Below are 24,419 nucleotides of genomic sequence, written 5' to 3' on the forward strand. Positions count from 1 at the left end.
GAGAGATCAGCAGTCTGTGAGTGTTTACTTTTCCCAGTAGATTTTAGCGCGGCTGTGTTGCTAGGAAGTGTGTTTTACCGTGTTTTTACTATGGTAAAAACGCACGTGTGACTTTGTTTGTGCGTCGTGACTGGTTAGTTTCGCTTGACTAAACAGGAGGGCGGGACCTAAGCCAGTTAAAGTATTTATTCTAAGAAACTGCTAGTACTTATCAGAAGAAGCAGTCGAACAACAGGAGAGATCAGCAGTCTGTGAGTGTTTACTTTTCCCAGTAGATTTTAGCGCGGCTGTGTTGCTAGGAAGTGTGTTTTACCGTGTTTTTACTATGGTAAAAACGCACGTGTGACTTTGTTTGTGCGTCGTGACTGGTTAGTTTCGCTTGACTAAACAGGAGGGCGGGACCTAAGCCAGTTAAAGTATTTATTCTAAGAAACTGCTAGTACTTATCAGAAGAAGCAGTCGAACAACAGGAGAGATCAGCAGTCTGTGAGTGTTTACTTTTCCCAGTAGATTTTAGCGCGGCTGTGTTGCTAGGAAGTGTGTTTTACCGTGTTTTTACTATGGTAAAAACGCACGTGTGACTTTGTTTGTGCGTCGTGACTGGTTAGTTTCGCTTGACTAAACAGGAGGGCGGGACCTGCTGTATTCAATAAAGAGGTATTAGGTGTGTATAAAATTGGTTAGTGCACCGCGGCAGCGGTCGCGGCAGCCCTCGTGTGAAGACCTCATCGTGTGAAGACCGAAGAGTGTAAAGACCAACGACTCTACCTGTGCGACTCCACCGAGCAAGGACACCAACAAGGCACTTGAGTATTAATTTTCCCTATTTATTCCTTTACTTTCTCGTCTACACAACTTTTTCATCTGATCTATTTGTTTGTGACCTTACACTATGTGTTTTCAAATCCCTACTATTACTAACACACGTAAATCAAATGTCACACGTCAGAGGCAGTCCAATCCTAACAACCTGCGTATTTTTCCGGTGTCTTCTAGTACTATATTCTCTTTTCCTATTGGTCTCTGGAATTGCCAGTCCGCTGTAAACAAAGCTGATTTCATTACATCTATTTCTAGTCATTTGGGTCTCAGTCTACTGGCCCTGACTGAGACCTGGATCAGACCAGAGGACACTGCCACACCAGCTGCCCTCTCCACTAAATTCACTTTCTCACACACCCCTCGCCTGACTGGAAGGGGTGGTGGTACTGGTCTGCTCATCTCAAACGATTGGAAATTTGATCATTTACTAACTCTGTGTGACAACAGCTCTTTTGAATCACATTCAATTACTATCACTAGCCCTATTAATATCCATTTTGTAGTTGTATATCGTCCCCCAGGGCAGCTCGGCAGTTTCTTGGAAGAGCTTGATGTGCTACTCTCGTCCTTCCCTGAGGATGGTACTCCTCTCGTTGTTCTTGGAGACTTCAACATCCACCTAGAAAAACCTCAGGCTGCTGATTTCCACACTCTGCTTGCCTCATTTGACCTCAAGCGAGTATCTACTGCGACTACTCACAGATCAGGTAATATATTGGACCTTATCTACACACGCTACTGCTCCACTGACCATACACTGGTCACTCCACTGCACACCTCAGATCACTTCCTCCTCACTCTCAACATCAACCTGCCACGGAACACAACACACACTCCTCCACAGGTCACTTTTCGGCGAAACCTACGCTCACTCTCACCCTCTCGTCTATCCTCTCTGGTCTCATCCACACTTCCTCCACCTGATCAGCTTTCAACACTAGATACTAACAGTGCAACTGATAATCTTTTCTCCACTTTAACATCCTGCTTGGACACCTTCTGCCCCCTTTCCTCCAGGCCAGCCCGCGCCACACCCTCTGCCCCCTGGTTATCTGATGTTCTCCGGGAACATCGTTCGAAACTTAGGGGTGCAGAGAGGAAGTGGCGCAAATCAAAAGATCCTACTGATCTTGGTCTTTATCAGTCCCTCCTCTCTTCCTTCTCTGATAATATCTCTACTGCTAAAATGACTTACTATCACAACAAAATTAACAATTCTTCAGACTCTCGCATGCTTTTCAAAACCTTCTCCTCTCTTCTCAACCCTCCTCCTCCTCCTCCTTCATCAACACTAAATGCTGATGATTTTGCTACATTCTTTATAAATAAAACAACCTCCATCAGCAGCCAATTTAGCAATCCACAAATTGACACACACACTTTTCCAGCTAACACGCACTCTCTACCCTCCTTCTCTCTACTCTCAGAGACAGAAGTCTCCAATCTCCTCCTTTCCAATCGCCCTACCACCTGTCCGCTTGATCCTATTCCCACTAACCTACTTCAAGCCATTTCATCCTCAGTTGTACCCACACTCACACACATCATAAACACCTCTCTTCACACTGGTACCTTTCCCACAGCATTTAAGCAGGCTCGTGTAACCCCACTGCTTAAGAAACCCACTCTAAATCCAGCACATCTGGAGAATTACAGACCAGTATCTCTCCTTCCATTCGTCGCGAAAACACTTGAGCGAGTTGTTTTCAACCAGATCTCTTCCTTCCTTACACAGAACAACCTCTTGGACAACAATCAATCTGGTTTCAAAAGCGGACACTCAACTGAGACGGCCCTGCTCTCAGTAATTGAAGCTCTGAGACTGGCAAGAGCAGCCTCCAAATCCTCAGTTCTCATCCTGCTGGATCTGTCTGCTGCCTTTGACACAGTTAACCACCAGATCCTCCTGTCAATCCTAAAGACGAAGGGCATCTCGGGAACCGCACTCCAATGGTTCAAGTCATACCTCTCAGGTAGGTCCTTTAGGGTTTCGTGGAGGGGTGAGGTGTCTAAGACACAACATCTAGCTACTGGAGTGCCTCAGGGCTCAGTGCTTGGACCACTTCTCTTCTCCATCTACATGACATCACTAGGATCTGTGATTCAGAAACATGGTTTTTCCTATCACTGCTACGCTGATGACACACAACTCTACCTCTCATTCCAGCCCGACGATCCGACGGTAGCTGATCGTATCTCAGCCTGCCTGACAGACATTTCTGGCTGGATGAAGGACCACCACCTTCAACTAAACCTTGCGAAGACAGAGCTACTCGTGGTCCCGGCCAACCCAACACTTCACCACAACTTCACCATTCAGCTAGACTCGTCATCCATAACTCCATCTAGATCAGCCAGGAACCTTGGTGTGGTAATTGATGATCAATTGAACTTCACAGACCACATTGCAAGAACTGCCCGGTCATGTAGATTTGCCTTGTACAACATTAGGAGGATCAGACCCTTCCTATCAGAACATGCTACTCAACTCCTTGTCCAAGCGCTTGTTTTATCCAGACTTGACTATTGCAACGCTCTCCTGGCTGGTCTTCCAGCTTGCACAGTCAAACCTCTGCAACTGATCCAGAACGCCGCAGCTAGAGTGGTCTTTAACGAGCCGAAAAGGGCACATGTCACTCCTCTCCTCACAAAATTGCACTGGTTGCCAGTTGCCGCTCGCATCAAATTCAAGTCACTGACGTTTGCCTACAGAACAACCACTGGTTCTGCTCCCTCTTACTTTAACTCTTTACTTCAGACTTATGTGCCTTCCAGGAACTTGCGCTCTGCAAGTGAACGGCGTCTTGTGGTGCCATCTCAAAGAGGCACAAAATCTCTTTCTCGGACCTTTACCATGACTGTTCCCTGCTGGTGGAATGATCTGCCGAACTCAACCAGAGCGGCTGAGTCCATAGCCACTTTTAAGAAACGGCTGAAGACACTTCTTTTTCGACAGCACTTGATCCAGTAATACTAACACTTTCTCTCTACTACTCTATTCTGTTCTATTAAAAAAAAAAAAAAAAAAAAAAAAATTGCGTTGATTTAAACTGAGAAGGGTCATAGCACTTGCATTTTGTTGTCCTACTGCTAGTTTAACTGCTTCTATTGTTCTCATTTGTAAGTCGCTTTGGATAAAAGCGTCTGCTAAATGAATAAATGTAAATGTAAATGTAATCTCCTACAGTAATCATCAATGTCTCTCATGATTCGTGGCCACCACTAAGTCTCGCTGATTTGAGCTTTCATTGCTTTTGCTCCAGCATGAACTTTTCCATGATACAGCTGCATTAGTTCTCCTCTTGTTCCGATAGGCATCACCACTTGTCCTGTTGGAATTCTCCAGATACCTTAATCATCTTCTTTCGCTCCCACTTTTATCCATTGTTCTTTCTCTTCATCTGTCTCCGTTTGATATGACAGAAGATGGAGCTCAGGATTATCTTTGCTGTTTTCCTTTACCAAGGTAATAGGAGTAAGAGGAAGTAGAGCTGCTTCTCTAGTTGCTGCATCTGCTGCCGTGTTTCCTTGACTTTCTTTGGACTTGTCAGATTGATGTGATTTTACTTTGATCACGGCTGCTTCTCTGGGTAAGTGGCATGCTGCAATCAAGAAACGAATTATGGAAGCATGTTGTATTTCGCTCCCACTGCTAGTGATAAGTACACGTCTTTTCCACAGGGCAAGGTAGTCATGGACCACGCCAAAAGCATAACGACTATCTGTATAGATGTTGACTCGATCTCCTTCGAATAGTTCAAAAGCTTCCGTAAGTGCTACAAGCTCAGGTACTTGTGCTGAAAATTGCCCAGAAAGAGCTCCTTTCTTCACAACAGTTCAATCAGCTTCCACTACAGCCCATCCAGTATGTCGTTTTCCATCAACATAATAACTGGATCCATCGATCCATAACTCTTTGACTGGATTTTCAAGAGGGATTGGATTAACCGGACCAAGACTTTCTTCTTCTACTTGTTTTTCACACTCATGTGGTATTCCCTCAGGTGGTTCCAGCATCATTGTTGCAGGGTTAAGAGAAGTGTCTCTGATGATTTCCACTCTCAAATCCTTGTTCAGTGAAGTTGCTTCCCATTTTGATATTCTTGCTGCAGTTATGGTTTTGATGTTTGTGTTGTTCAACAGTGTCACTATACTGTGTGGAGTGTGCAATATGATAGTTTGTGCTCCTATCAGATTTTCAACAGCATCCACTGCCCATGTGGCACCATCGAGGGCTTGTATACATCGTGGTTGCCCAATCATAGTGACAGGAATCTTTGTGGAAAAGTATCCAACTGGTCTGTACCGATCACCTGGTTTTTGACACAGTACTGCTGAATACGTCTCATCTCCCACCCTGGTCCACAAATGAAATTGCAACCGTCCATCAGGAAGTCCCAAGGCTGGGGCTGAAGTCAGTTTCTCTTTCATGGAAGTAAACACTTCCTCTGTGTCCAGTTTATCTTTTCCACTCCAGGCTTTCTTCCCTTGTACTGGTCGATGAGGGGGCTAGTGATGCTGGCAAAATCATACTGACGACAATAGTTGAAAAGTCCAATCACCGTCCGCATTCCTGTAACTGTTAGAGGTTTTGGAAGTTGTTGTAATACCTCTACACAGTCTGTTGTCATTCTCCTTCCCTCCAAAGATATGTCTTGGCCCAAATAGATAACCTTGGTTTTGGCCAGCTGTGCTTTGTCGGGGTTGACTTTCAATCCCCCTCTCCTAAGGGCTTGTAGGACAACATTCAGAGCAAATACATGGCTGTTTTCATCTAGGCTTGCAATCACCAAGTCATCAACATATTGGAGACACACACTTTCTGAACTCTCAGTTTCAGCTTTTTGCTCCATTAAGAACTGGTTCAAAGCTCTACGAAATACAACAGAAGAAAGATTAAGACCAAGACCTTTTGCGCCAATTGTAAAGGCCAATTTCTCTTGAGATCTTTCGTCTATAGGTATAGACCAGAAAGCCGACAGTACATCTAGTACCATAACAATTCTTGCATTTCCTGGAATATCATTCAAAATGGTGGCAGGATTGGCCACAATAGGATGCGGTTTTAGTGTTACACTGTTAAGTCTTGTGTAATCAATGGTTAATCGCCATGAGTTATCGGATTCTTGACAGGCCAGACAGGACTATTAGTGGTTGATGAAGTTAATCTGATGATTCCTTCAGCTTCCAAGTCTGCCACTATCTTTTCCACAGCTTGTTTTGCTTCAGGTCGGATGGGGTATTGTTTATGAGGGGCATGTATCGGTCCCTCAATAACAATAGGATCAATGTTGGCTTTGCCACAATCCAATTTGTGTTTAGCCCAAACATTTGGATATAAACTGCACAGAAGACCCCACACACCGTCTTTTTTCCAGTCTCTGATGATTGGTTTTGCTGTACCAACAGACCTTAGATTACATGTGCGATCTTCCTGTGGTATTATCCCAGCTGTTGTAGCGAAATGACGACTGTCAGTAAATATGATCATGTTTAACAATGGAAGAATGTCCATGCCAATAAGGCTTCCTTGTGAATTTGGCCCCACCCAGAAAGATGTCCATAAGACTTCATCTTCATGTATTTGCAGTGGAACTTGTATACTTCTGCGAAATGTTGTGATACCTCCTCTAACTTCTTCAACTTCTATAGTTTCATCTGTTGTAGGTAGGTTCAGATCTGTTATTGAAATCGCTGCTTCTGTGTCGACCAAAAAGTCACATGGGTGGCCCCCTATTAATGCATTGATGAAAAAGCGATTGTCTCTTTTCTTACTAATACAGGGGGCAGCTGATTCCTATTGCGGACACATAATTCCCTCAATGAGCTGACGAACTTGTGCTTCAGTCCACGTCTTCCCTTGAGAGGTTTCATCATGTTTTTTTGCACTGACCTGTTTAAATGATGGACCTTAACCTTCTGCTCTACCTCCTTAACCCAGTAATCTCTTCTAATGTGGCCAGGCTTTCCACAATTGAGGCAAACAATCATCATCTTCTTTGTGTCCATGTTGTATTGAGCTGTCGCCACTCCTTTTCGGTATGGCTTGGTTCCTTCTTCCTTGTTTGATCTCATAGCAATCTCTAGGTGGCCAGTCCATTACATAATTTGGTCAAATGTCTCACCTGAGTTGACTCCAAGTGATAAGGCTTATTGGTATTTTGTGCTAAATCCATCCACCAATGTGTCAGTGAACTGTACATCATCTCTGTCAGGTTGTTTCTTGGCACAGAGAGCCCATCTCTCATTAGCATTTCACTTACGGAGAGCATATTCATCTGGAGATTCATCATCCTTTTGTTTAATCAATTTCACTAATGTGAAAGGAATTTTACCGTTGCCCAAGATTTCTTTGATTTCTTTTCGGAACACATCTAATGCTTGCCAAAGACCCAGGGGTTGTCCCTGGCCATCAACCCACAAATCTATCCATTGGGCTGTTGTTATCGAAGCTGGCAAGCATTCCCATCTGTCTCTTGGGATTTTAGCTTTCACAATGGTGTGTATGTCTTTTAATGTCATTTGATGTGCTTCAACCAGAGAGTCTAATTCTTGCCAAAACGTTCTCCTGGTGTGAATGGTCTCTCTTCTGTTATCATTTCAGATTGTTCATCTCATCATTTCATCTCTGTTTCATCTCATTTCATCTCTGTTTGGCTGGGCTGCTTTAGATCTCATTATTATTGGAGCTGATTGTGCAGATGCAATATACATTTTGTCAACTGGACCTCCATTTGATCTCGAAGTTTGAGGCTGTGTCAGAGGTTTAGATGAACTTGTATATTGTTCAGGCAAAATTGGATAAACTGGGTTCTAAGGAGGAGGCGTTACAGTTGTTGCAGATTTCACTGGTGCTTGTGAATATTTCCTTTCAGCTTCAGTTATTATATTTGTCCAATCTGGATCAAATGAATCATCACTGGTTGTATTTTCTTCATCTGAACATTTAATAGACAATTTTGTTCAACTTGTTATATGCTTCAATTTGAGGCTTCATTGCTTTAACAAGTGGGACTGGGCACCCATTGATACCGCAACAGATTCCACCTTGTTTCACAATCCAATGAGGTGCCAGTATTGGGAATGCTTTTGACTTGATAGAGTCTTTTCGGGACTCAAACCAGCTTAACCCTCTGGGGTCTGAGGGGTTTTCTGGGCCCTGGAGGTATTCTGACATGCCCTGACATTTGTTTTTGTTTTTCAGTTATTTATAAACATATTAATGGCAAAGGTGTAAATTCACTCTATATAGCACAAACAGGGCTACCATAATATCTGATCAACGTGCTTGTAAATGTTTGTATTTTTAAGAGAATAATGTTTATGCATGGTTATTTGAAAAAATAAAAATGAAAGTTGCTGAAATAAGACCACAAAACACATACTAAATATGTGTCCTCAAGACTTTTGACTAATGTATGTTGTTCTCATAAAACAATACATTGATTTAAACGTTGTAAAACAGTTTTTTTGTCAGAAGAGGTTTATGCATGGGAGGGGTAATGGCCCATCAATATTAATGAGATTCAGACCAGAGGTGTGACATAGACACTCCCCCAATGGCCCATCAAGTAAAGCAGCCTTAACAAAGAAGAGGAGATTCAAAGGTTTTGTTTTTCAATCTGTTTTATTGTAAATTCCTCTATGTGGAGGAACTAAATGTTCTAAATTTGCAGGCATCTCACAGTAAATGCTTATGTTGATGCGGGCTCTAAGCAAAATAAAGCAAAATAATGCAAAATGAGCAAAATAAACAAAAATAGCTTGTCAACTAATTTCTCTGTACTGTAGGCTAATTGGCCTAAGTGTTGTAGCCTAGTCATTAAATAACAATTTAGTTGATATTTAGGTTTAAATAAAATCTTTTTTTCTTTTTTTTTTCCATTTATGTTGATTATATGAAAAGTGAAAAGCATGAGTAAGATCATGCGCAATCGTGAGACAAATGGAGTGGGCAGACAAGATTTTGACCATTTCATTAAGTTTATTTTTTGTATAAAGCCTTTCTTTAAAGTGAATTTCGTTTTGTATTAATTGTATCTTAATTTTAATCGTTGTTTCATCAACCAATTGCCTGTATTTAATACATAAGAATTAAAAATAGCAGGCAATAGAGCTCCGTGTCGGCATGTGAACTGGAGCTCGCCTCATAAATGAACCCAAACTCATAAGCTTTGCCTAAAATACCAGAGAAATATATAGAAAGCTCGAAATGTGTTATTTTAACCCCCTGAGGTCGGCTATCGCGCCGGCGCGATAGGCTCGTTTTTTTCCGTATGAGTGCAAAAAAATAATAAAATAAAAATATTAATTTTTATCTTATATGCTTGTGTTATACATCAATCTATCCTGTTAAGTGTGTATTATTTTTGTGTACACTCACAATAAAAACAAAGTGTTGTGCTTTTCGCCAAATAAAGAAAAATAAACACGAAGCAAGTTCTGCCTTCTCTCTGTCCGTGTAGTCCATTCTGAAACGCGTCCGAAAATGAATCATAACTCAGCGAATACTTCTCACACAGGCACGTGAGATATGTCTTCATGAAGCTTGAAATCTCCTCTTTTAAATGAAGTAATTTATATAAAAAACAAATGTTTTCAACTCATGTAATCCGTTTGAAAGCAAGGAGAGGTACCGTTTTTCCTTCTGCCTCATTATCTCTATAATCAGCTGCGGCCGCCCCGCCCCCGGCGCGATTCACATGTAAATAGTTAGATGATCTAGTATGCAGCGCACCCGCCCCCCGATCAATGCCATAAAAACACAGTTTCTTCATTAGACTTACTGATAGTTCATCGCGTTTTAAAAATGACACGCTTCTCCGGTAATAAAGACGTCCTTCAGATGATTCTGGACAGCGAGGAAGAATGCACCTTTTCCTCAGAGGACGAACGGCAGCATTTTGAAGAGCGAATTCCGCCGAGAACACAATTTCGGAGTAAGTTTTACTTAAAAGTCTTTTGTCTTTTATTTTTCGTGTTCGCATTTATGAGGAAAAAACAATATTACGTGACAGTTCTCCATTATGGAAGCGAGCGCTCTAAAAAAAGCACTAAAAGACTTTCAAACTTTCACAGAGACCTCAAAACAGAAAGTACAAATCCTTTCTTTAAAACGAATTTCGTTTTGTATCAATTGTATCTTAATTTTAGTAATTTTTTCATTAACAAATGTGAGCCGATCCAAACAAACCTGTGAAACGCCCACATCAGCTGGATAACACACACCGCGAGTTCACTTTCAGACTTATGTACTTTACGATGCTGTGAGGAATAATACTATCTTGATAATAATCCTGCAAAAATTTACCTCAGAAGTTCTGGAAGTATCATTTCGAGGAGCAAACGGATCCCGCTGAGGAATTAGGTCAGTTCTGTTTGCTTTGTTCTAATCGGAATGAATGAACGCAAAGATGCGTGCTGTTGTGGAGCTACTACAGCTGGCAAAAATACTGTTTTAATATGAATCGCGAATACAAAGATAGATTACACTGGAAATATTGTTACAATTTTAAATGTTGTTGTAATTGTATAACCTTATACAATATAAAAATTGTATATATAAATATATATATATATATATATATATATATATATATATATATATATATATATATATATATATATATATAAGGATAGATGTAAACAAAATCTTAAAAGGTCATTATAAGCCTTCTCTTTAAATAATTTTATTAAGCTTTATTAGTGACACATTTGGGAAGAGAATATATTCCAAATCTGAAAATACAGTATGAGAACAATTAACTGCACAATTACTAGAAATGTTTACCTTGGATATTGTACAATTTGCAAGCAAAATTTGTGGAAAAAACAACAAACCACTTATATATTGTCCTTGCATTCTTGTGGCTCAGTCACACACCTGAATGAAAGGCTCATTACATATGCAGCCTCATTATGCGGGCCCCATTGACTCCACAGGTGTGAATCACGCCCACCCGCATATGGCCTTTCCAAACAAAAAGTGTTTTACAAGATTTAAATCAATGTATTGTGTTATGTGAATGATTAGGCAGGATGATTTTCACATAATTTTGAAGAAAAAATTCTAGGCAACGACATCCATTCGTCAAAAGTCTTATTTACATATATTTAGAATGTGTTTTATGGCCTTATTTCAGAAACTTTAGTTTTTTGTTTTTAAAAAAACCATGCATAAACATTATTCTCTCAAAAATACAAACATGTACATGCAAGTTGTTCACATATTATGGTAGCCCTGTTTGTGCTAAATAGAGTGAATTTACACCTTTGCCATTAATATGTTTATAAGCAACTGAAAAAAGCACAAATGTCAGGGCATGTCAGAACATCTCAAGGACCCCAAAAACCCCTCAGACCCCAGAGGGTTAAACAAAACTATTAAAAACGAAAGAAAACAGACTGCATGAAGCCTCTAATAGCCTAGACCATTTAAATATAAATCACTCTGAATGACAAGTATGGAAATGGTCCAACCAGTAAAATATGTAGCCTAGTTTATATAAAATAGCTTGTCAACTAATGCAAGTAAATTTAAAAAGACTTACTCATCCGAAATATTATCCACGGCTGGATCAAGTCGCTCAACGTTCGTCGCACAAAATACAAACGTTCGTCGTCAGAGTCCCGCTCTTCTTCTGAGGAAAATTTGAACTCTTCATCATTATCCAGGACTAGCTGAAGAGCTTCCTCACCTGTGAATCGTGTCATCTTCCAACGGCGCAGGAAAGTGAATGAATGAAACTTGCTGGCTTTAAGGCATTTCAGGGGGCGTTTACCTTATTTTGCATAGATCACCTCAGCACATTATCTTATGAATAGCGCGCTCTGCGAGTGGGTGTGAACTCATTACAGATAATTAGATGAGACGGGAGAAACTGTACTTCTCTTTAGTTTCATACAGATTACATTGCAGGAGAAAATTTGTTTTGAATGTGAATTGTTTTATTTAAAAGTAGAAATTTAAAGCTTTCTTTAGACGCATGTTTCATGGTTGTGTGATAAGTATTAGCTGAGTTTCAGTTCATTTTCCAGACTTGTTTCAGAAAGATTTTTGCGGAGACAGAGTGAGCTGAAAGCGCACCCTGTTTATTTTATTTATTTAAAAATAAAAACAAGGTTTTGATGTTAATGTGAGTGTACACAAAAAAAGAGGGGGGGGCGGTGAATTCCAGGGGAGGCCTTCTGCTTCTCTCCCTTTCCACCTGCTCTAATTACTCAAGGAACAAAAAAAAAGGGGAAAAAAAATAAAAAAATAAAAAGAAAGTTAACCCTAATAATTTCAGTGTTTTTCTTTATTCTTTAGTTTGTTAGTTTGTTTTTAGTTAACTCAGATCAATTTATTTATTTTTATTCTATTTTATTTTTAAGTCGATCTCAGATCAGTGTCCTCCTCAAACATTGAACAGCTTCATTGTTAAAATCAGAATACACGCGATTCTAGCTCCTAATTCCATTGATACCCTTCTCCTAAGGGTTCAATCCTCAGCGTATTTAAACGTTTTAGGGTCGCTTTGTATATCCCTATATACTGCACTGCACTAACTAGTGATGGAAAATTAGGATCATTTTACTGACTCTCTTGTTCGATCTCATTCATCAAAACTAACAAATCTTGATCGAGTCATTTTGTTCATTTAAGTGGCTTTAAATGTTATACTTTTAACAGCCAAATTCCCCGAACACATCCACCTATGCAATGTTCATCATATTCTGAATAAGAAATCATTATAATGCAGTCAAAAATAATTTACAGGGAACATAATTACTTTACCCTCTGAGTCTTTCGTTCATTTGTCATGTGACATACGCAATGAACGGATCATTCATGAATCACACATCACTAGCACTAACTCAGAGCACAGACCCGCCACTTTAAACCGCTATAAATCACTGCTTGTTACACTATCCTCGTTTCCTTCTGAAACGATTCTTCTGTGTGTTGGAAATATTTTAGAGATTACTCTGTCCTTTTTACAGTCTCGCCATACTCCAACCACCTCTCAGTCATTAATTGCTAAATCGCCTTACAGCTATTTCTCCCAATATTTGACTAAATGGTCTTTCTAAAAAAGATCCACTTTTTAAAGTCTTTTTTTTTTTAAAAAAGACCACCCCAGCACCATTAAAATATTTAAGAGGTTTACTAATCAGAGCAACTCAAATAAGCCACATCAAATTTAAATTATTCAAATTATTTCCCTAATTTCTGACACATATATTAATTGGAAACACAACTGGTACTTTACATAACACAGTTTTTTTAAGAAGTTTCAGTCAATGTCTCTAATCATCAGGCAGACTTAGAATTATTTTAGAATGAAATAAGGTCTTACCTGAAATGATTGAGACAAATGCCTGAAGATGCCATCCTTGTCCGTGACGCCAAATTGTAGACTTGGAATTAAGCCTTTTCCCCGTTATTATTTGATTCATGGGGCCGGACACCAGTTATCTTGCCAAGAAAACTCTTTATTCTTATATGTCAGGAGAGCAACTTTTGAGTGTATGTTGTATTCATGCCTGATCTCTGCATTTCTCTGAGTCAGTACAGTAAGATTGAGCTTATATACGTCACTGAGCGACTTACAACTTCCTTGTAAAGTAGCAAAACATGTGGCTTGAGCTTTAAAAATGGAACGCATGTGTCATGCTTACACATGGCGCAATCCACTTTCCATATTAAGAAACTATCCTTGGTGTTTACATTTGTGGTACATTTGCATCAGTGGAAACATCTCTGCTCAGTGAACATGTTACTTTACACACACACCTCTAAGCAAAATATAGCTTTTCCCTGTCTGACATGTGATCCTCCACATGGATCCATGCTATCTATAGTCTCCTCATGCATTCAAACACATGCATTTAAAACTCCATAGGATAATACAACTGATTATGAATATTAATAAAGAATAATAATACAGATACATAATCTTAAATGAAATTATATTAAAAAATGAAATTTTAGTCTTCAACTTACAAAGCAGTAAATGGTTTAGCTCCCCAGTACTTGAGCAAGCTCTTAACACATCATAGTCCTTCACGTCTATTGTGATCTCAAAATTCCGGCCAGTTGATAATACCTAGAATATCAAAATCGACTGCTGGTGGTAGATCCTTTGCCTATTTAGCACCAAAACTTTGGAACTGTCTTCCTAACATTGTCCAGGAAGCAGACACACTCTGTCAGTTCAAATACCGACGTGATGACTCTGATCTTCAACCAGATGGAACTAGATAAATATTCTGAATGTTCTGATCCAATCTGACTTCTGACCTATAATGCTGCCTGAATCATAATCATACACTGTTCGATCGTTGGCCAGAGGAGAACAGTTTTACAGTGAGGAAAATAAGTATTTGAACACCCTGCTATTTTGCAAGTTCTCCTACTTGGAAATCATGGAGGGGTCTGAAATTGTCATTGTAGGTGCATGTCCACTGTGAGAGACAATCTAAAAAAAACAAACAAACAAGAAATCACAATATATGATTTTTTAACTATTTATTTGTATGATACAGCTGCAAATAAGTATTTGAACACCTGTCTATCAGCTAGAATTCTGACCCTCAAATAATGTTATCCTATATTATCCTAATTTAGATGCACCTGTTTGAGGTCGTTAGCTGCATAAAGACACCTGTCCACCCCACCTGCGTGAAGTTGGCCCCCCACCCAACGCAAAACGTCGTCAAACTATGCTCAATTGTTTGTGCTCCGTTTGTGCTGTAAAAAGTTTCGTTTGTGCTGCTTCGGTTTTTTAGATATTAAAAGAATATTTTTAGGTCATTCTGAGTTCACTCAGCCCCCCCACATGCTCCAAATTCACCCAAAATAGTCTCGTTCGTTTGTGCTTCGTTTGTGCTGGTTTGTGCCGGTAAAATTTTCGTTTGTGCCGCGTTGGGTTTTAAAATATCAGAAATTGAATTATAGACGATGACGTCACCAGCCCCCCCACATGCTCCAAATTCACCCAAAATAGACGCAATCGTTTGTGCTCCGTTTGTGCTGGTTTGTGCTGTAAAAAGTTTCGTTTGTGCTGTTTCGGTTTTTTAGATATTAAAAGAATATTTTTAGGTCATTCTGAGTTCACTCAGCCCCCCCACATGCTCCAAATTCACCCAAAATAGTCTCGTTCGTTTGTGCTTCGTTTGTGCTGGTTTGTGCCGGTAAAAGTTTCATTTGTGCCGCGTTGGGTTTTAAAATATCAGACATTAAATTATTGTTGATGACGTCACCAGCCCCCCCACATGCTCCAAATTCACCCAAAATAGACGCAATCGTTTGTGCTGGTTTGTGCTGTAAAAAGTTTTGTTTGTGCTGTTTCGGTTTTTTAGATATTAAAAGAATATTTTTAGGTCATTCTGAGTTCACTCAGCCCCCCCACATGCTCCAAATTCACCCAAAATAGTCTTGTTCGTTTGTGCTTCGTTTGTGCTGGTTTGTGCCGGTAAAATTTTCGTTTGTGCTGCGTTGGGTTTTAAAATATCAGAAATTGAATTATAGACGATGACGTCACCAGCCCCCCCACATGCTCCAAATTCACCCAAAATAGACGCAATCGTTTGTGCTCCGTTTGTGCCGGTTTGTGCCGGTAAAAGTTTCGTTTGTGCTGCGTCGGGTTTTAAAATATTAGACATTAAATTATTGTTGATGACGTCACCAACCCAAAATAGTCTCGTTCGTTTGTGCTCCGTTTGTGCACAACTAACTGAATGGGAGAGACACTGAATGAGAGAGAATTCTAGACGGTGCACCAGCCTACTTTTTTTAACAGTAGACTAGTTAAAGTAACAAGGTAAGACCTAAAGAATCGGCAAACCAAATCATAATATTCACTTAGGTTATTATAATGTATGTTGTCCTGTGCGTTTTCAACTTTTAACGAACACTGCGGATCACAGGATGTGGATGCAACACAAACTTCAAGGTAAGTGTTTTTACTTACTGTATGTTGTGTTTTGTTAATAACATATGAAAATTGTCACAAATAAATGCACCATAATCTGTTTGCTGCGTTTATACTCGTGTGTAAAGGTCTATAGGCTACAGTAGGCTGGGGTGAACAGTTTGGATTCTTCTTTTTTTATGTCTCTTAAGCTCACTAAGGCTAATTTTTTTTTTTTTTTTTGATGAAACATACACTGATATTGTGAAATATTATTACAATTTAAAGTAGCTATTTTCGGTTTTAATATAATTACAATGTCATTTATTCCTGTGATGTAAAAGCTGAATTTTCTGTATCATTAGACCTACTCCAGTTTTCAATTTCACATGATACTTTAGAAATCATAGTAAAATGTTGATTGTATGCTCAATAATTATTGGTGCTCAGTTAAGAAAGGCTCTTAATTTTGATCAATGTTGATCATCCTTTTTTTTTTTTTTTTTTTTTTTTATGTCCTTGCTAAATAAAAGTATTATTTTTCATATTACTTAACCAAAATCTTTGAATTGCTGTTTATATTGGTTTTCAGAAGAAGAAAAGAACAACAATAAGCAGCACAACTGTTTTCAACATTGATGTTTCTTGAGCATCAAATTCATAACATCAGTAGCTATATTAGAATGTTTTATTAAGGATCATGTGACACTGAACTAATGATGCTAAAATTCATTCATAAATTACTTTACTATATATTCACATATAAAACTGCAGTATTACATTGGAATAATATTTCACAATATTACTGTATTTTTGATAAAATAAATATAGCCTTAGTGAGCATAAGGGAAAATTAAACTTTGAGAAACATTAAAAAATAAATTTTTGAAATCTTTTGACTGGTAGGCTACTGTGTGTGTATCTATGTGTCTGTGTGTATATATCATTTAATTACTACTACTATTATTATTATTATTATTATTATTATTATTATTATGTATGTGGAAACTCATGACTCAATTAAATCAAAATTATTTAACTTTTGAAATTTAATTATGTACTATCGAACATCCATTAACAAAAAAAAAATACCTTTAAAAACTTAAACTTAAAAACACTTAATACTGACAAGTTACAATATGTCTTCAAACCAAAGATACCACACAAAATAATAGACTTGAGTGCAAACTTCCATAAAATAGCACACTACTTCTCCTAACAGGAGTAAGAAAACCAGGGTGTGTGGCATACAAAAAGTTCAACAAAAATAATTTAACTTGTGAAATTAAATATAAATAGTGCAATCAGTCTTTTGTGTATAATACAGCATGTGGGCATATTTTGTTTTTATCTGACGCTCCTGTCACTCCACTTCTCAGGTCGTCATACATCTCCCAGACACATGGAGACCTCCTGCAATAGGCCACATAATGTCCAAGAGCATCCTGGGTTAAGCCTCCTCTAAAAGCAATGACTGCCTGTAAAGTAAATCTCTTTCCCTGCAGCATCAGATCGGAGGGAAATTCACTCAAAGGAAATTCTGTGGAGTTGCTTCCCAGGTCAGCGTCAATCCACATAATTTCTCCCAGACTGTAACTGTGAGAAACTTTCCCTGCACAGAGCACTTTTTCTGAGGTATCTGGCTTGATTGCAGAGGGACACTGTGACGGACTTTGGATCGGCCTGAGGCAGGGGGACTCCGGAAGGTCAAGGCCTTCTTCCACTGCGGTCTGAAGATGAGCCATGCCAGAAGCCAGCAGTACAGCAACAGAAGTACAAACAAATGCAATTTCCCTTGTGACTTGTTTGCTGAGACCACAATACTGTGAAGAGCACTGTTTTGATAATGAAACAAGTGCGTTTTGTCATTGACTTTTCAATGATAGTGGAGATGTGGCATTGTGCATCGATTTGGAGGGCACCAGACTTCAGTCGGACAGCTTTGAATATTTCGCTTAGCAGTTCTGCCCTCTGTATGTAGGCCTGTGCATTCAGACCCTTTGTGGTGATGGATTTCACTAGCTGGAGGAGGTTGTTGGAATCCTCATTGCAAACAATATTTTCAAAAGTGACACTATCACAGTAAGCACAACATAAGCATTGACAAAAAGCATCAAATGCACATGTGTTCAGCACAGAGATTCTTGATTTCCTGAGTTTAACAGGCTGTTGATTGTTTCCATTTTTCAACAGGTCCACTTTGAGTCTTTTCCCTCTCACAGATGGATCTGCATGGAGCCATTCAGGACAAGGAGAGAGGTATGAACTCCTCTTCCTCTTTTTGGGTGGAACTGCTAAGCCTCTCCAGTTTTCAACAGCTTCTTCATCTGTTGGATGGATGTTTGTGACAGTGTCAGACTTCCCAGAGCAGGAAGCATCCATTTCTGGCCTTCCATCTACACTGGAGGATGTGGTTGGTAGTGGATTGACTCCTGTGTCGATCACTGTCGCAACAGCCTTATCCTCTTCACCTTTTTCCACACTCTTTTGTTTTGCAGAAAAAATACGCATGTTGCCTTCAATGAAGGACAGATGTCGAGCAATGAATCGATCCACTCGAATAGGCAAGTGTTCATGCTTGAAAAGGCCGCGTTTGATGTTTTTAAACTCGGCTTCGACATTGGCTGAACTTGCGGTGATTTTGGAGCTCCGGAAGTGAGGGATCATTACCCCTGTCCAGAGAGGTAAGTAATTTGCAAGCCAGATTATATGTGGAATAATCTCAGGGAGGAAGTGCATATTGTCATGATCACCATTAGATGTGGCAAGTGACCTGCTCTCCTCACATATATCTGTTACCCACTGCTGCAGGTCTGTCTGTGTTTGGTCACATGGATCCACTTCCTCCAGGTCCGCACCCTCTACATCTGGAATGATGACACACTCTTCTGCAATTCGGGCTTTTAGGTATTTCTTGCACCTTTCTGAAATGAGGGGAGCTCCAGAGCTGTCACTGCCCTCTGTTTCGCTGAAAGCCACAATAGTAATGCATCTTAGTAGCTCTCTTGCATCGTCCATGGATTGTGACATGAGAAGCTGAGCTATTGACCTAACAAAGAAATCTTTAATGCGATGTGTTTTTTTTTTCAAGCAGTCCCACCGGCAGATCATCTTGATGCAGTGTGCAACATCAACCCGCACAAAACAAGGTGGGATTTTTGCTGACTGTCTACCGAGTAAGACACCACAACACTCATTGATGTAGGTCTTAAGATCAGGATGAGAAGTAAAAGCCTTTACCAAAGCTCCGAGCAAAGCCAGAGAAAAGTCACTCACAACCTCTTTTGGAGTAGGTGCACCTGCGCGTATCCATTCTGTCAGCCAATGTGTTATGGCATTAATATCATGTCTCTCTGACAGCATTTGCACCACTGGGACACTTGAGCTCTCACCCCCTGCCACAACACCCTGATATAGGAATATATGGCCAGACTTGCCATTTGGTCTCTGTAGTTTCCTCACCACTGAGCCAGTTGCATCAAAACTCACAGTGGGGTTAGTAGATGTCTTTGATAATGTCTTGTACATATACATTTGTGTTTGACTCCAATAGTAACTTGTCTAGTCCAATGTCTTTAATGCTACCACTGTGAGGTGCACTGTATTTTAACATCTGCAATGATAGAATAGGATCCTTGTTGCCTAATTCTAAATCATTTCTCTCTTGCTTTGCTTTGAGCAGGGTGGCCAAATTTGGCAGATGACTTGGCTCAGGATCTCCAAAATCCATCAGCTTTGTTGCCTCTGATGCCCTCCATACATGGGGTTCCTTTCTTCCCTCACACAGTTCTTTAGATATCTGCACACGCAAGTTACCAGACATGGCACGCTTGGAACATCCAGTATGCAGGGAGTCATCAGTGTTTTTCAGCGAACACCTGAACATCATTGTGCTGTTTATTTCAGGCTTTTTGTCACATTTTATGTGAATGTGGCCACGACACTCCTTACAGTTGCCTCTGATAACAATATATTTGTCTGTGACTGATGGATAGACCTTGGCTCTTTTAAAAGCAAATGTGCAGGGGCATTTCACTTCTTGCCAAATGTGATGATTTATCACATGCGTCCAGATACCAGGCTTCAAAACTGTGTATTCCCTTTTTTTTGTTTTAGAGAACTTGTTTTTGTATGTTACTGTTTCAGGCATAAATTCAATCCATTTCTGAAATGGAACTTCAAAATCAAAAGTGCAGCAATCTTTTGGACTGGAGGAAAGGGACCCTGGCTCAAAATCAGTGTCATCACTACTGCCACTTGTTTCATGATCACTTTCATGAGTAAACCCTAAAGCATTCCAGATGTTGTGTCTGTTTAATTTAACAAAAGTGTATAGTGCCTTTGCAGTGATCTTGTTGTCTAGCTGTTTACTAAGCTCTTTCCAGATGCTCTGATTAGGAGTAGCTATGTTGCCATTTTGGACTATGGCCTCTTTTGATGAACACAGGACTGTGAAAATGGAATCCCTATCGACTGCTGGTTTCTTGGGCATCTGGCATAAGCAAAACATAATTACCCTCAATTATCCTGACTCCAAAAAATATCATGTACAGCATAAATTTGTTTTAATATTACTGTATTGGTCTGAATATAAGGATAATATAATATAGTAAGGATAATGTAGATGGATAATATATCTTATATTAGGACCAATATGGTAATGTTGTTGACCCAGATTGTCAGTGTTTATTAAACCGAAAACTCATTGCTAACACTAATATCACTAATTTAGATATGAAATGTTAAATACAGTTGCACATGTGACCCATGGTCGTTTTTTAATACTAAAAGGCAACTTTGTGCAACTGTAATCAGCATTTCATGGCTAAATTAGTAACATAAGTGTTATTAATTAGGTTTCTGTTCAATAACAAGTCTTAGCTCTCTTGAATGTTGTACAATTTTTCTTGAAGCTACTAATATTGTAACTGACAGTTTTAAAACAATGTATACTTACATTGGCCAGAAATTTGGATTAGTAACGACTTTTGTAGTTTGATTTATATCGACCTTTTCTCCACTAACTCTACACCATTTTATACAAGAGCATTCTTGAACCGAAATGTCACTTAACCCTAGTGGTGGCAGTGAAGTGTAGCAGATGAGACTCGTAAAAATAAAAATAAAATACAACCAGGAGAGACTGAAGTGAAGATAATTGTTTATTGAACACATTATGTGATGACAGAATGTCTTCGTCAATTCTACTTCAAAAGTGTGCTCACCTCGAGGATAGGTTTCCTGTTCTCTTGCCCAAAAATGCTGAAGTTAGATTAAACTACGACTTGATGGCACACACGCACAGATTTTGCTCAGAGAGAAAGAGAGTGGCAGAAAAAGAAAGTCTGACATGATGTCTGAACAACATGACGTTTTTAATAAACACTACAGGGGCTACAAAAACACTAAGAAGTTGATGTTCTATTTTATTCAGTTAGCCTTGTATAGGCCTAATAAATATCAACATTTAATTTGATATAATTTCTGATATTTTAAAACCCAACGCAGCACAAACAAAAATTTTACCGGCACAAACGCACAAGACTATTTTGGGTAAATTTGGAGCATGTGGGGGGGCTGGTGACGTCATCAACAATAATTTAATGTCTAATATTTTAAAACCCGACGCGGCACAAACAAAACTTTTACCGGCACAAACCGGCACAAACGAAGCACAAACGAACGAGCCTATTTTGGGTGAATTTGGAGCATGTGGGGGGACTGGTGACGTCATCAACAATAATTTAATGTCTGATATTTTAAAACCCAACGCGGCACAAACGAAACTTTTACCGGCACAAACCAGCACAAACGAAGCACAAACGAACGAGACTATTTTGGGTGAATTTGGAGCATGTGGGGGGGCTGAGTGAACTCAGAATGACCTAAAAATATTCTTTTAATATCTAAAAAACCGAAACAGCACAAACGAAACTTTTTACAGCACAAACCAGCACAAACGGAGCACAAACGATTGCGTCTATTTTGGGTGAATTTGGAGCATGTGGGGGGGCTGGTGACGTCATCGTCTATAATTCAATTTCTGATATTTTAAAACCCAACGCAGCACAAACGAAAATTTTACCGGCACAAACCAGCACAAACGAAGCACAAACAAACGAGACTATTTTGGGTTAATTTGGAGCATGTGGGGGGGCTGAGTGAACTCAGAATGACCTAAAAATATTCTTTTAATATCTAAAAAACCGAAGCAGCACAAACGAAACTTTTTACAGCACAAACCAGCACAAACGGAGCACAAACGATTGAGCATAGTTTGACGACGTTTTGCGTTGGGTGGGGGGCCAACTTCACGCAGGTGTCCACCCCATACAATCAGTAAGAATCCAACTACTAACTTGGCCAAGACCAAAGAGCTGTCCAAAGACACTAGAGACAGAATTGTACACCTCCACAAGGCTGGAAAGGGCTACGGGGAAATTGCCAAGCAGCTTGGTGAAAAAAGGTCCACTGTTGGAGCAATCATTCGAAAATGGAAGAAGCTAAACATGACTGTCAATCTCCCTCGGACTGGGGCTCCATGCAAGATCTCACCTCGTGGGGTCTCAATGATCCTAAGAAAAGAGAGAAATCAGCCCAGAACTACACGGGAGGAGCTGGTCAATGACCTGAAAAGAGCTGGGACCACCGTTTCCAAGGTTACTGTTGGTAATACACTAAGACGTCATGGTTTGAAATCATGCATGGCACGGAAGGTTCCCCTGCTTAAACCAGCACATGTCAAGGCCCGTCTTAAGTTTGCCAATGACCATTTGGATGATCCAGAGGAGTCATGGGAGAAAGTCATGTGGTCAGATGAGACCAAAATAGAACTTTTTGGTCATAATTCCACTAAACGTGTTTGGAGGAAGAAGAATGATGAGTACCATCCCAAGAACACCATCCCTACTGTGAAGCATGGGGGTGGTAGCATCATGCTTTGGGGGGGTTTTTCTGCACATGGGACAGGGCGACTGCACTGTTTTAAGGAGAGGATGACCGGGGCCATGTATTGCGAGATTTTGGGGAACAACCTCCTTCCCTCAGTTAGAGCATTGAAGATGGGTCGAGGCTGGGTCTTCCAACATGACAATGACCCAAAGCACACAGCCAGGATAACCAAGGAGTGGCTCTGTAAGAAGCATATCAAGGTTCTGGCGTGGCCTAGCCAGTCTCCAGACCTAAACCCAATAGAGAATCTTTGGAGGGAGCTCAAACTCCGTGTTTCTCAGCGACAGCCCAGAAACCTGACTGATCTAGAGAAGATCTGTGTGGAGGAGTGGGCCAAAATCCCTCCTGCAGTGTGTGCAAACCTGGTGAAAAACTACAGGAAACGTTTGACCTCTGTAATTGCAAACAAAGGCTACTGTACCAAATATTAACATTGATTTTCTCAGGCGTTCAAATACTTATTTGCAGCTGTATCATACAAATAAATAGTTAAAAAATCATACATTGTGATTTCTGGATTTTTTTTTTTAGATTATATCTCTCACAGTGGACATGCACCTACGATGACAATTTCAGACCCCTCCATGATTTCTAAGTGGGAGAACTTGCAAAATAGCAGGGTGTTCAAATACTTATTTTCCTCACTGTATATATATATATATATATGTAAATGTGTGTGTGTGTGTTTACAACAAAAATTAATCATTACTGGACTTACTTAACCCCCTGGGGTCGGAGGTCAGACCAGTGCAATCACCTCGCTTTTTTTCTTATCAGTGCGAAGGAGACTCAAATAAGGCAAGTGTTATACATCAATCAAAACTGTTAAAGGCACACTATGCAATTTCCGTTTTTCTCAAACAGCGACCCCTAGAGACGTTACTGTCGTAAATACCACTCACACCGAGCCGTCTCTGCACTTTTCCGACCGCGCTTTCTTCGTTTTCTTCGTCGACTCTGCCATGATTTACGTCTGAAATGCGGGCTAGTGTCTTCCATAGAGGCTGTTGTTGATGTTGTTGATGTACAGTATGTGACGTCGTGCCGTAAAGCAAGTTGTGATTCTCACAAGATTTGGCGGGGCGCCACCTCTCAAACTTGCATTGCTGTTTTTTCCAGCGGCGTCCCCTGCCTGCTTTGCTATCGGGATGATTCGCCCTACTACGAGTTTGTTTACCATCGAAATGAATTCAAAGCTGTTATATTAAGGTACAAATCTTGCATAGTGTGCCTTTAAATGTCTACTTATATTTGTGCAAGCTCATAATAAAAACTAAATGTTTTGCTTTTTGTAAAATAAAGAAAATAAACATGATTCTGCCGTCTCTCTCAGTGTGAAGTTCATTCTGAAACGCGACAGAAAATGAACTAACTTAGCGAATGCTTGCCACACATACATGAGACATGTCTTTACAAAGCATGAAGTCTCTATTTTTAAATGATGTAAATCATATCAAAAACAAATATCTCTGTTTAAGTTATCCGTATGAAAGTAAAGAGAGGTACAGTTTCTCAAGTGCGTCCTATTACAAAGAATCACACTTTATTTGAAGACACATTGTGTTTGTGATGTGCTGTGCTGTTTACCTTGGATTTACCAATCAATTAGGAGAAGGCGAAATGAAGATAAAGATTTTTAAGGTAAGAAATTCCCACTCATAATAGTAAGCGTGTTATTGTTGCATAAACTTCACATTGTAGCTACCAGAGCATGTGAGCGGGGGCAAGCGGGGAGCGCAAGTGGACGGATCT

At 39.8% G+C, this 24,419-nt stretch overlaps 1 protein-coding gene and 1 long non-coding RNA gene across 6 annotated transcripts in view; one reads left to right on the forward strand and one right to left on the reverse strand.

The window, feature by feature from the left end:
• mthfsd (methenyltetrahydrofolate synthetase domain containing) overlaps positions 1 to 24,419 on the reverse strand; it is a 142,322-nt gene that overhangs the window by 27,236 nt on the left and 90,667 nt on the right. The window lies entirely within an intron of this gene.
• On the forward strand, positions 18,143 to 19,529 carry LOC307160282. 2 transcript variants are annotated; one of them, XR_013821524.1, is made up of 5 exons: positions 18,143 to 18,400; positions 18,528 to 18,623; positions 18,808 to 18,892; positions 19,077 to 19,211; positions 19,399 to 19,529. It is a non-coding gene; the product is annotated as an uncharacterized lncRNA (long non-coding RNA). The 2 variants fall into 2 exon arrangements; XR_013821525.1 differs by having other exon boundaries at positions 18,811 to 18,892.

The sequence above is a fragment of the Squalius cephalus genome (assembly GCF_949319135.1).
Source record: "Squalius cephalus genome assembly, chromosome: 6".
Classification (NCBI taxonomy): domain Eukaryota; kingdom Metazoa; phylum Chordata; class Actinopteri; order Cypriniformes; family Leuciscidae; genus Squalius; species Squalius cephalus.